Source organism: Canis aureus, chromosome 6 (assembly GCF_053574225.1).
Source record: "Canis aureus isolate CA01 chromosome 6, VMU_Caureus_v.1.0, whole genome shotgun sequence".
Lineage (NCBI taxonomy): Eukaryota > Metazoa > Chordata > Mammalia > Carnivora > Canidae > Canis > Canis aureus.
In genome coordinates this window covers 65,482,452-65,494,099 of record NC_135616.1, presented here as the reverse complement: position 1 = coordinate 65,494,099, position 11,648 = coordinate 65,482,452, and the positions used below count along the sequence as shown (strand labels likewise).

At 42.2% G+C, this 11,648-nt stretch overlaps 2 long non-coding RNA genes across 5 annotated transcripts in view; one reads left to right on the top strand and one right to left on the bottom strand.

Moving 5' to 3' along the window:
* The first annotated feature begins 859 nt into the window (after positions 1-859).
* LOC144316286 (uncharacterized) lies at positions 860-8,271 on the top strand. 3 transcript variants are annotated; one of them, XR_013382129.1, is made up of 5 exons: positions 860-1,359; positions 4,692-5,004; positions 5,130-5,349; positions 6,438-6,562; positions 7,780-8,271. It is a non-coding gene; the product is annotated as an uncharacterized LOC144316286 (long non-coding RNA). The 3 variants fall into 3 exon arrangements; XR_013382130.1 differs by having other exon boundaries at positions 5,133-6,562; XR_013382128.1 differs by having other exon boundaries at positions 5,130-6,562.
* Positions 8,272-10,121: 1,850 nt separating this feature from the next.
* Positions 10,122-11,648, bottom strand: part of LOC144315238 (uncharacterized) — a 58,697-nt gene continuing 57,170 nt past the window's right edge. For both annotated transcript variants that reach the window (XR_013380985.1, XR_013380984.1), the window contains exons 2-3: positions 10,814-10,845; positions 10,122-10,374 (exon numbers count right to left, since the gene is read on the bottom strand). This is a non-coding gene — a long non-coding RNA (uncharacterized LOC144315238). The remainder of the gene's footprint in view (positions 10,375-10,813; positions 10,846-11,648) is intronic.

Genomic DNA, 11,648 nt, shown 5'->3' with positions numbered 1-11,648 from the left:
GGGTAGATAGTCTTTGACCTCTGATCTCCCACCCCAATCCAAAAAACTGAGGGTTTGTCCTACACACAGTTGTTTTGATCCTAGATGTATCAACTAGGAATGGGCAGGTGGCATGGCTCTCATGAGGAAAAAGTCCCCAACTACTAGAAAAAGAAGTTTGCAAGTGCCAGAAGAAGAGAACCAAAAGATGTGGAAGAGGCACTGTCACAGGTTAATGAGACTTTTCTTCTCCCATCTGGGGGAAAAAAAAAAAAGTGAACACCTTTGGAAGGTTTATACATCTCTCACATTTGTCTAGTTTTTTATTGAATTTTTTTTCAATGTGCCTTCACTGCTCTTCCTCCATTAAGTCTTTTTATTTTCCAACCAAAATGAAATTGCAACTACCTGCTTAGAGAACCTGGGGTAGTTTTATATTGCTTCCATACATCTGTCTTCCCCACCAAAGTGGAAAATTCTATGCAGCCTTCTCAGGAGAGCTTAGCCATTAGAAAGTGAACAGTCAGTGGACTGTAAGAACACATAATTTGGGGCACCCGGATGACTCAGTTGCTGAACATCTGCCTTTGGCTCAGGTCATGATCCCAGAGTCCTGGGATCAAGTCCTGCATTAGCCTGCATATCCCTCTGCCTATGTCTCTGACTCTCTCTCTCTGTCTCTCATGAATAAATAAATAAAATATTTTTTAAATTATTTTTTTAAATAAATAAAATCTTAAAAAAAAAGAACACATAATGTATGAAACATCCCTGGGGACAAGTAGACAGGCCTTCCTCATTACCATGCCCCTTCCTTTCTGCATTCCAAGTTCTGACCAGTGTTTACATTGATACTATGGTCCAGAGAGTGGAACCCACTGAGATTGTGTGAGAAGAGGGACTTAGATGAACAAGAGACAGGCATAACAAAGCTTCAAGTGAACTGTCTAGAAAGGAGCATATGGGGAAGAAAACCCAATGAAGACCACCTGAAAGTTGTTTGGCATTTCTTAGGTTTGAGAAGGATGGGGTAGAGGCCTGGAGCCATAAGACTTACTAACCAATCAGTTTCAGCCTTCATATCATTCTTTTTCCAGAGGCTGCCCTATCTCCTTTGGGACATTTCCTACTTGAGTAGGGACCAGTGGTAAATGTCCTTACCTATGTATTCAAGGCTAACCAATTGGTCTGTATCACTGTCATTAACACTATCATCTCTATGACTACCACTAACATCATCACCTACACATGCCTAGTGTCACAGTTCACAGAGTGCTGTCGTGTTCGCTGTCTTGTCGCTGCTAACAACAACCCTCTAAGGACATTTCTGCTGTTGGGATCATGAGGACTGAAATCACTGACTTTGCCTTGGGTCTTGAAGTGAGTCAGAAGAAGTATAGTTGGATAACATAAATGAGAAGGACGCTTTACGATAATTTAGACTTTCAGGGCCATTTTGTTGGGGTCACCTATTTGACACTTCTTTGGGGTTTTTTGCTATTGAAATAGGATGATAACCAAAATAAAGACTTTAGTAATGTAGATTATAATTTTAAAAAGGTAATTTCCCAAACTGGCCTTTGTACAATAAGACTAAGACTCACTGGTTCACACAGGTGTAAGGATAAAAATGTAATAACAGGGCAACTTGGGTGGCTCAGCGGTTTAGCGCTGCCTTCTGCCCAGGGTGTGATCCTGGAGGCCCGGAATCGAGTCCCACGTCGGGCTCCCTGCATGGAGCCTGCTCCTCCCTCTTCCTGTGTCTCTGCCTCTCTCTCTCTCTCTCTCTCTCTGTGTGTGTCTCTCATGAAAAAATAAATAAAAATCTTTAAAAAATATATAACAAAACTCATAGTGAATAACAATGATACTATACATAAATGTTCACTTCTTTATAAAGTACTTTTATCTGATTTAGCCCCACAGCTACCTTCCCTGTGATTTAAATAATTATTGTTTCCTCCCTTTTACAGATGAAAAAGAATCTCAGTTAAATAGCTCACTAGCTCTGTGTCAGGAACAGGACAACTGTCCAAGTAGCCTAGCTTCCAGATTGATGCTTCTCCCCATACTGGGCTGCCACTATTGTAGTCTGTCCATTGGCAGCCTGGACTGTCTTTGGAACCCTCTGTGACAGTAGCAGCAGGACAGTAGACATTTTTTGTTGTAATAATTGGCACACTCAATAGGGAATTTGCCCTCCCATTTGCAGAATTCAAATCAGAAACACTGTAAAACAATAACCTTACATTTTATCATCGAATTATTAATAATCAATTCAGCATTAATACTTGAAATGTAGATTTTATTTAATATTGTGTTTTGAAAGGTTCATAGAATTTTTGTTGAATATGGAGACTCGTGGGTTGTCACCAAAAATAGGCTTTGGTTTACCTGATTTCTGTAGAATTCTTTTTGATGATTGCTTTCAGCCTCTTTAGGACCCCCTCCTGCCAAATGCATGTTCTTCTGTGGGGATAGAAAATACCTGGTTCTAAGTCAAGGTCTAGGTCAGTGGTTCCCTATCATGGCTGCATGTTAAACCTCCCAAGAGCTTTTTGAAGAAGGCAGATGCCTAGCTCCCTCCCCAAAACAACTGAATCTCAGTCTCAGGAAACAGAGCCCAGGTCTTATTATATTTTTAAAACTCCCCAAGTGTTTCTTATCAAAATAAAAGATTTAAAACCACAGGTAACAGTTTTGCCTGATTATTTTAAATGGGATTACTCTGATCGTCATCATTATTTTGCATGTGGATGTACCAGTTTAATTTTGTAAGGATTTTTTAGCAACAAGGGCATTATCCTCTGGGTGTCTCAGCCATTTTTGACTGTTTTCCTGATGGCTTAAGGATTTTGAGGTGGGTACAGAATCAGGGAGCAAAAGGGGCAAGGCTTCTTTAGGCCGATCTCTCTTTCCATGATAAAGAAAGGGATCCTATTTGGTAAAGAAATGTCCCTTGTTAAAATAAGTTTCTTGAAAGATACATAGTTTTTCATTCTCCCCTATCTGACTGTGGGTAAACTGCAATATTAATAAATTCAATAAACTGAAATATTTAACTTATGCCACCAATTAAGTGGCTAATTGAGGACTCTCCTCTTAACCCCTCCCCAAACTTGACCGTATTGCTATAAATGCAAATTTAAGTGTACTGTCCAAATATGCCTAGGTATGTTTATTTTAGGTCTGTATTATTATTAGCTAAGCCTGGAACAGAAAATCACATGACCTTGTCCAGGTTTCTCAGAAGTCTGTGCCTGGAGGGGCCATAACCCAGAGCTAGGGATAAAGTTTCAGAAGCTATTTGGTTTTGAAATGTTCTCTATGTGTCCTGTGCACTCTCTATCATCCTGAACCGTCACATCTCAAAAGGAGAGAGTGGCCTCCCAACCTGTGAGGGACCCTTTGATGAGGAAGGGACTCCAGAGAGAAGTTAGGTCAATCCTGAGACAAAAGGTGCCTACCCCAAGGGAAGGAAAATAGAATCTCTCTCTCCCTCACTCTTAAGTCTGGGTGAGACATCAGAGATCATTCCTGGGAAAATTAGATTCCAGTGTGTGAGTCCGTGTATATTCTAATCTCAGACCACTTTTCTTCTCACACTGTGTGGATGACCTCGTGCACTGCTCAAAGCTTTGCTCATTAGCAGAATTTTCTCTTGGCCCTTCTTCCTCAGTGCCAAGCCTGAGTGAGACTATAGTCCAGCTGTCACCAACATTCAACTTGCACACAAACACCAAGCCAGTCCATCCATAAGACATGCTCCAGCTTTTTTACCCTCCTTCAGCATGTTGTAAAGAGCCACTTATACAACCGTGAAGGTGAGCTGAGGGAGGGCCACTGACCCAAGGGTGGTAGGTGCCACAGTGACGGCTGAGCTCTCTGTGCTGCAGCCTGAACCCTCTATCCCTGCTTTGCTCAATCCCGGATGTACCATCTCAATTCTATAATGAATTATTTCTGGGCCCAGTAGAACTTATGACTTGGTAGATATGACAGGGGCCAGGCCAAGGTGAGCAGTTCTGGACTCATGGTCACTTGGTGTTAGGCTCAGGCCTTCTCCTTCCACTGCAAGGCAGATGTAACAGAGCCTGGGCTTAGCTGGTGGGGAGCTCTGGAAGGAGCAGTGCCTATCATGGTGATCCTGCGGTGGGCTGAAATGTTGGGCCTTCAGATTCCTCCTCAAGACTCAGTTCCCCTTGAGAAGAGTGTGACTCAGGTGAGGCAGCTCTTGGACACTGAGGCACCCCTAAAGGAGCTGGCATGAGGCTGTCTGCTGACCCACTGCCCATCCCTCAACCGGTCCCTTCCTTGGTGGGGGGGTAGAGAGGCACACCTCCATATCTGCCACTCCTCCATGCTGTAAAGTGAAGATGGTAAAATCAGGCCAATTTACCTCATCCACTCCGAAGGATCAGGTAAGATAAGGCATGTAGAAGAATCAAACAATGCCAACATTATTGAGGAGAAAATATTATTACTTTGGTTGTTGTTTAGAAATATGTTGGCCACAAGGAGGGACTTGAAATGTCTACTTTATTCTGACGTCTTTATGATTATGGTATTACTTTTAAGAGACTTTTACCATAAAACCAAAAAAGCAACTTCTAATAATAGCCCTAGGGTTAATAGATGCTAGAAAACATCTGTCTGTTCAGTGTGAAAGCAATCTTTGTGGCAAGGTTTCTTGTCTGTTTTTCTGTTTTCAGAGGTGGTGGCAGTGGGGAGGGCAAGTGGATATTTAGCATTTGCCCAGGAGTAGTGACAAAAACCCTGCATCCCCCACCCCTGCTCAGCAGAAGTTGAGCAGCCTTCTTATCATAAGTATGTGGGTCACTCCCAGGCTTGGGAAATTTGTGTGTGTGTGTGTGTGTGTGTGTGTGTTTTAATACATCTTTAATTTTCTCATCTTCATTAACCATCTATTAAGGAAATTCTCACTGTTAGAATTTGATTGTAGGTTGAACAAGAGTGGGCAGGGTGGTTCAGATCACCAAGACAGCTGTATGCAGTGGGAAGAAGGTAGGAGGAAATCCATTTAAAATAATATCTGAGCTTCCTTTAGAAAGACAAATTGTTTTGAGCATACATATCTTCAATTGCATTTTATAATTCAGTTATTTAATACCTTCCATCCAAATTATCAGCAGCCCAGGAATGCTCTCACCCCTACCACCTGCATGTGGAGGATGTCACTAGCATGCCAGTAGACAAGTCAGACGATAATCCTCAACCGACCACAATGTTGGGGCCCCAGTCCCAGTCTTCTGACTGGCAAGTCCCATTCCGGGCTGTAATCCACCAAGCCTCTGGCAGTATCCAACTCTGCTCTTCACATTTTCAGCCTAGGGAGGAGGTCTCCTTCAGGTAAGAGAAGTGGCAGAGGGTTTTTGGAATTCCAGGCTCTGGTGACTGATGGTTGGTCCAAGGCCCATAGCTGGTGTCTGGCCTTATTTTAAACGGCTTCTCATTTTTCCTCCAAATTAGACTGAACTGCCAGTCTTGCTTGAAGAAGTCATCCACTGGGTTTATTAGATGCTTTTCTAAGGTAGGGCTGTGCCTGGCCCAGCATTTTTGGTGTATGTAAGACAAAACCAGAGCATCTCAGAATTTCCAGTTCTCAAGGTATGTACCAGAGGATAAAAGGCGGCCAAAAACAAAAAGAAAGGGTGCTCTCGTTGGACATATGCCTGGGTCGGTTTAGATAGGTCAGAACATTTGGCTTGCAGCCAGTCTTTCTGTGCTGGCTTTAACAGGGTGCTTTCAGCAAATCCTAGCAGTGAAGCCCAGCCATTTCTTAGAATGGACCTTGCTGTTTCAGGAAACAACACTTGCCAAAGATGTGGCAGAGAAAGTTTCTTTCTCTTTATCTCTCTCTTCTTTTCCTCTTTTGTCTCTCTCTCTCTCTCTCTCTCTCAGTGATGAAACTTTCAGAAGGCTCCTGACTTGGAAACAATATCTTCATCCTAGAGGACACATTGTGTGTATTAGCTAAATTGTCAAAGTGTACACAAGCCACCATGGGTCCCCATCCTGAGTCTTCCAGAGAAGTCAGCTCTGGTCTATGATCCAGACTTTTTCCTTTTCCCCTTAGAACTAGCAGCTACCTTGTTGCCTCACAAAAACAGACCATGACCTCTCCCCTCTCACGTGACCTCCCCAGGACTCCATAGCAACATCTTACCATGACCCAGCACATCACAGCACTTGCGGAGAAAGCCTTGCTTGATGCCGTTCACTGCCAGTATTAACTCTTGGGCTCCCTGGGTGTGTGGAGTCGTTAGAATAAAAAGTATCTCAACATACAGCACCATGGCCACAGGCTGTGGCTGGAGTCTAACAGTTGTGTTCTGTGGTCATTCTGTCAGTTATGGGTGAACCTCAAACTGTTGAGAATTGAGACTCTGTTCTAGTTACATCTCCAGTAACTAGGATGTTTCTCTTTCCCTCATGAGACTGCAGAAGAAAGCTGGCAAGTGTTCAAGAACAGACCATCTCATGAGATTTCCTGTACTTCCTGCTGCTGTTGCTGCTGCTGCTGCTCAGCCACGTGTCTCCTAGAAAGGCTTTCTCATGACAGGTCAGCATTTCTGCTGCCAGTTGTGGCAAAAGCCAGATGTGAGGAGAAGTACGAAAAACAAAATAGTGAAGAAGATATATACCCTCCCCCCATCTTTTTTTTTTTCCGAGGGGAGGGTGTAGGGGAAACAGGTGATAACTTGAAAAATGTACATGTATGGGACTCCTGGGCAGCTCAATCAGTTAAACATCCAACTCTTAATTTCAGGGTCATGAGATCTGAGCTGTGGGTATAGAGTCTTCTTAAGATTCTGTCTGGCTCTCCCTTTGCCCCTCCCCCACTGCTTACAAGCACACTCTCTCTCTCTCTCTCAAAAAAAATGTACATTTAGGCTTATAGAAAATCTGAAAAGAAGCCTCACAGTATGCTGAAAGTGGCACCTACCTTGTAGAATTAGTCACTTGGGTGTGTAGCTCCTTGATCAGACATTTAAGAGGTAGAGTATTGCACCAGTCAAGAGCTAATATCCAAGTTCTTTCTCTGATTTCTGCCAGCCCCTCCTTCACGAAGCCCTGGGCAGTTCATTGAGTATGATTGTCTTATATTCCCAAGGGAATCACCAAGTTTAGGGCAGTAGGCAACAATGACAGGCTGTGATCACCACAGGCAGATGACCCCAATCACCTTAGAGGGATAAGATCATCATGTGCAATGGTGTACTCTAATGCCCAGGAAAGTGCCTGGAAACTAAAAGGCACTAAATAAATAAGTTTGGAATTAAAAAAAAAAAAAAAAAAAAAGGGATCCCTGGGTGGCACAGCGGTTTAGCGCCTGCCTTTGGCCCAGGGCGCGATCCTGGAGACCGAAGATCGAATCCCATGTCGGGCTCCCGGTGTGTGAAGCCTGCTTCTCCCTCTGCCTATGTCTCTGCTTCTCTGTGTGTGTGTGTGTGACTATCATAAATAAATTAAAAATCAAAAATAAATAAATAAATAAATAAATAATAAATAAATAAATAAATAAATAAATAAATAAATAAAGTTTGGAGTGAGTGAATGGAGACAATTTTGGCTCAGGTTAACATAGAAAAGGATAGTCATTTTAAAATAAAACAGGTATGCTATTTTATTTCCTATAAAATGATTTCTGGCCTTCCTCTTTGTTCACTATACTTGAGAGAACTCACAGTGAATTTCCTGTGACCCACCCCAATCACACACCACTCCAAGTACTTACTATCTCTCTCTCTCACTCCCTCTTTTTTTTTTTTTTCTTAGATGACAGTTTGGACAAGGAATAACAGGGTGGTTACCACCATATGGTAAGGCCCCGGCCTGTGTATCTTCTTGAAACCTCAAGTTCTTGTTCAGCCAAGGGCTGGAGATGACAAAGGGACTATGGTAAGCCTTAGTGGGCTTTGCCACACCTAGACTAACACTGAGCCTAGGGCCTATCTAGACCACAACACCCAGAGATGCTCACTGCAGTTCTACATAACTTTTGAAGGAAATTCCTGAGACTTCCAGGGGTTTTTTGATACTTGACTCTAGTGCATTTGTGGAATTAACTTACATTTCTCTGGAATTTTAAGATGGAACTGGAGGGTATTATGCTGAGTGAAATAAGTCAGTCGGAAAAGGACAAACATTATATGGTCTCATTCATTTGGGGAATATAGATAATAGTGAAAGGGAATAGAGGGGAAGGGAGAAGAAATGGGTAGGAAATATCAGAAAGGGAGACAGAACATGGAAGACTCCTAACTCTGGGAAACAAACTAGGGGTGGTAGAAGGGGAGGAGGGCAGGGGTGGGGGTGACTGGGTAGCGGGCACTGAGGGGGGCACTTGATGGGGTGAGCCCTGGGTGTTATTCTATATGTTGGCAAATTGAACACCAATAAAAAATAAATTTATTATTAAAAAAAAGAATGGTCAGTGGCTTCTTAGATATCTGGGATTTGGAGTACATTCCTTATTTTTATCTGAACCCATCATGTGCTTTTTAAGGTGGCCTAGGTACAAACACCTGGTGGCATTCCTCCATTTTTTCTCCTTTTCTTCCTAGAATGGTGGCTACTAAGAACAGTCTTCAGGTTCCATAAATATTTATTGAGCATCTATTCTGTGCAAGGTCTCCTTTAAGGGTGTTGGGAAACAGGTAGTTTTCTGTCTCCTATAAAAGGCCTAACAGTAAGAAAAATAATGAATATAAAGCAAACATGTAAAACTTCACTAAAGGCAAAAGTAAAATGCTGCAAAAGTTCAGGGAGCAGAAAAGTGTATACAGTTGGGGAAAATTGGGAAACATGTCATTAATCCTGCATATAATTTTAAATAGTAGATATAGAAAGAAAGTATATCTGATAAAAAGTACAAGATGAATAATCATTTGTGGTTGGAAATTTTAGTTATGTTTTGAAAATAGCAAGGAGACAGTCGGCCTAGTGTATATGAACACATGTAAAGGAGCCATGACAGACAAGACTAGAAAAAGCATCTGTAATAACTTTGGGAAGAACAACGAATGGGGGAGATGAGTTTGAAGTCAAAGTGTTTGAGTTTAAATCCATGGATGTAGGGAGTCATGGAAGGTTTTTGAGTAAGGGATTCTTTTAGGAAGAATTTGGCTTAGAGGGAGTTGAGGCCAGAGATGGAGAAAAACACTAAGCATGACACCAATGGGCTTGGAGAACATGAAGGAAACATGGAGTAAGACAGTGTGATCATGGAAAGCAAGACCTAGATTCAAGGGCAAGAATAGATGGAACTTAGTGACCAGGGGGGTTGAGGAAAAGGGGCACCAAGAATGATTGAAGAACTGAAATCAATACCAAGAAAAGTGGTAGAAACCACAAACATGGGCCAGGGAAAGATCAAGAAGAGGAAACAGTCTGAAAAGCCCCATTCTAGCTTCCTGTTCCTGTGCTCCACCCCATCTGGGCAGCCATCTTGAGGCCAGCTGCCCGGGAGGTCCAGACTCTCAGGAGAGTAAGAGCCTCTCTATGTAAGTGGCTGGAATTTTTTACTCTCCTCTTGACCGCAATACTTCAAGGAATTTTTTTATCCAACCAGACCACTTAGATCATACCTCCTGGTTCCTTAACTTCCTTAGGAAAAACCATTGAGAAACAGCTTTTCAAAGTCAACTGCCAAATGTTTCCAGTAGTATGGGATCCCAGTAGTATTGTTCCAAGCAGTGAAAATAACCTCCATACTAGGACTTGAATCAAGAGCTCTTAGACTTGTTAACATGCATCTCAATACTGGGATTATCCGGGTCTATATCAAAGGTAACAAAACTTTTTTTTAAACTACAGTCAATCATTACTCATTGGTTTCTGTGTTTGCAAAATTGCCTCCCTGCTAAAATTTATCTGTAATTTCCAAAATCAATATACCAGCACTATTCCAGGCATTCCCAAACACCTGCAGACTGGAAAAAAACAGGAGTTGCTAGACATACATGTTCCCAGCTAAGGTTGAATTAGGCAATACTCTGTCATGTTGCTTCAACTCTTCTACACCAAGCAAGTGTCCTTTTTGCAGTTTTTATAGTGAACATATTTTTCACATTTTTATCCTTCTTGTCAATGATTTCAGTTTAAATGATCTCCAAGCATTAATCTTTTTTTTTAAGACTTTATTTATTTATTCATGAGAGATACAGAGAGAGACATAGAAACAGACACAAGCAGAGGGAGAAGCAGGCTTCATGCTCCATGATGTGGGACTCGATCCCAGGACTCCAGGATCACATCCTGGGCCGAAGGCAGGCGCTAAACCACTGAGCCACTCAGGGATCCCCCTGATCTCCAAGCATAATGCCGAAGTGCTGTCTGGTATTCTTAAGCATAAGAAGGTTGGGATGCGCCCTACAAAGAAAACATATATGTTAGATAAGCTTTGCTCAGGCATGAGTTCTGCTGCTATTAGCCATGAATTCTATATAAATGAATCAGCAATATGTACTAAATCAGGTGTTTTTAAGCAGAAACACACAAAACAGGAATGTGTATTGATTGGTTGATAAGAATGTTGTGACCAGAGGTCCTACAACCTCACCCTGTGTATCTCCCCTGGAGCAATGGTTCATATTCCTCAATTCAGTGTTTGTGACTTTATAGAACAAGAATGCTGCAAACCCATACCCACATGTGAAAACCCAAGGAGCCAGAAATCATAGATAGAGGAGCCAGCCTCTAAGATCAACTGGATAAGAAAAATCTATGCTGTTCTGAAGACTCCATGAAGGAGATGTCACTACCCCCGTCCCTCCACTCATGTTTATGCACTTATGTACGGTACACTCACCTTCATCCACAAATGGATTTGAAGTGACTTACCTGAAAGATAAAATAAACCAGGATAAGGTACAATAAGGAAGTGTTACAAAGAAAAGACACACAGGATTGGGTGCAAGATGGTGCTGGGAAAGTAATATAAGCTCAGGTTCCTAGGCACTCACAGATCTGGCCCTGAGCTTTTGAGCAGCAGAGGAGAAAGGGATTGCAATGAGTTCAGATATCCAATTCATGGGATCCAGAAGATGAATATGGCTGAGCAACCCAACTGTGTTTCTAAGCTCTAGCAACTTCCCCCTCCACCTAGAAACCCTGATGCACAAGTCCTCTCCAGACCTTCAATCTCAGCAACTAGCACACTGGTTTCTACTTTGCTCCTTGAACACACTAGGGGCATGCCTGACTCAAGACCTTTGTGCAATGCGTGTGTGTGTGTGTGTGTGTGTGTGTTTCCCAGAATGCCCTTTGCTCAAATCGTTACATGTTTAACTCATTCAGGCCTCAGCTCAGAGTCTCATCTTAAAAAGAAGCTGTATTTGACCGCCCAGTTGAAAGCTCTCTTCCTTCCCCCATCTCCAAGGTGGTATTCTTCACCCTTTTTTTTTTTTTTACCATCTAATCACTACACGAAAATTTTTATTTATTTAATAATTTGCTTATCATGTATTTCTCCCACTATTTAAGGTCTGTGAGCACAAGAACCTGGTTTGTACCTCCTAGGATAGAGTCTAGCACTTAGGAGGAGCCTCAGTGGATATTTGTTAAATAACTAAATAAAAAGAGGGACCCTGAGCAATGTGATGAATATATCCTTAGCAGTATTCTTGCAACAGATGCTACAAGGA